This window comes from Zonotrichia albicollis, chromosome 25 (assembly GCF_047830755.1).
Source record: "Zonotrichia albicollis isolate bZonAlb1 chromosome 25, bZonAlb1.hap1, whole genome shotgun sequence".
NCBI classification, from domain to species: Eukaryota; Metazoa; Chordata; class Aves; order Passeriformes; family Passerellidae; genus Zonotrichia; species Zonotrichia albicollis.
Genome location: NC_133843.1, coordinates 5,820,225 through 5,821,871, shown reverse-complemented (window position 1 = coordinate 5,821,871; position 1,647 = coordinate 5,820,225).

Here is a 1,647-nt window from a genome sequence, read left to right as displayed (position 1 = left end):
GGGACCGCCCTGGGCCGGCAACGGCACCGCCCCGGGCCGGCAACGGCACCGCCCCGCCCGGGGATGAGGGCCCAACCCGGCCCGGGCGAGCCGAAGGGAGCCGATCGGAGCCCAGCCCGGCCCGGGCGAGGCCAACCCGGCCGAATGGAGCCGAACACAGCCGGGTCGAACCCAGCCCGCCCCAAATGGCGCCCGCGGCAGCGGCGAGGGGACCGTGAGGGGACATGGCGGTGGATCTCTCATGAGCCCCTGAGGGGAGATGGCGTTGCAGACAGCTGAAGGGATGTGAGAGGATAGTGAGGGACGCGAGGCGATGTGCCACGGCAGACAGTGAGGGAAGGTGGGACTGGGTCCCTCGCAGCCCGGGGCTCAGTGGGGGGACATGAGGCGACATGATGTGGAGGACAGTGAGGGCATAGAGGGAGATGGCACTGGCTCACTCACAGCCCTGGGATTAGTGAGGGGATGTGGGGGGAGATGGCGCTGGGGACACTGAGGAGCATGAGGGGAGATGGCCTTGGGTCTGTCATGGCCCTGACCTCAAAGAGGAGAGATGGCATTTGAGAGACTGCCATGACACAGTGAGGGGACACAGGAGAAGGTGGCATTGGTTCTTTCACAGCCAGGAGGGATGTGAGGTGGATAAGGGGAGTTGGTTCCTTCACAGTCCAGGGGGACAGGAGGGGACAGTGCTGTTGGGTGCCTGCTGAGTGCACACACAGTAGGTTTGGGGACATGAGGTGCCCTCCAGCCACACAGCCCTCTGAGGCCAGCCTGCAGCTTTGCTGCACTTTGGGATGCTGGCTTCAAAGGAAATTATCAGTGGTGAGGGAAAAATGGGGGATCCATATGGCACCCCACCACCTCAGGCTTCAGCAGTGCTTCCTTCAGTTCTGCCCCAGCAACCTGAAATGGGGGATCCAGCTCTTTGCTGGGGTCCCTGTGCTGGTGGCACCATGGATCCAAAACTGGGCCACATTGTTCCAGCCCAACCCTCCATTGGTGGGAACAGTTCCTATGAACCTCAAGTAAAAGCCTCATTTGCTGTCACAGGACAGAGACAGGAGTTGATGAAAAGGTTTAAGATAAATTACAAATAAAACCTGAGGCTGAGGTGAAGGGTTGTGACTTGGGGCTAGCCTAGCGCCTGCATCACCCAACCATGGTAACTGAAAATGGAACTGAAAGTAAAAGCAATTAAAAAATGTGAAAGCCAGCAGCTTCTAGGAGTGCATTCCCTGCCATTCCCACCCCTTCCTCCATAAATAACCTGCTGGCAGGGAAGGGAAGGGCTGAGCAAGGGCTTGGATGGAAAAACCACACCAGGCCAAGTCTGCTCTTTCCCTCCAGGAATGGCCCAGCCAGTTTAACAGCTTTGGAAACCATGGGGGGAAGGGAAGGGAAGGGAAGGGAAGGGAAGGGAAGGGAAGGGAAGGGAAGGGAAGGGAAGGGAAGGGAAGGGAAGGGAAGGGAAGGGAAGGGAAGGGAAGGGAAGGGAAGGGAAGGGAAGGGAAGGGAAGGGAAGGGAAGGGAAGGGAAGGGAAGGGAAGGGAAGGGAAGGGAAGGGAAGGGAAGGTGCATGCGTTAGAACTGAGCCAAACCAAAACACTTTTCCCAGCTCCCCACCAACCTCTGGAGATGCAGAAA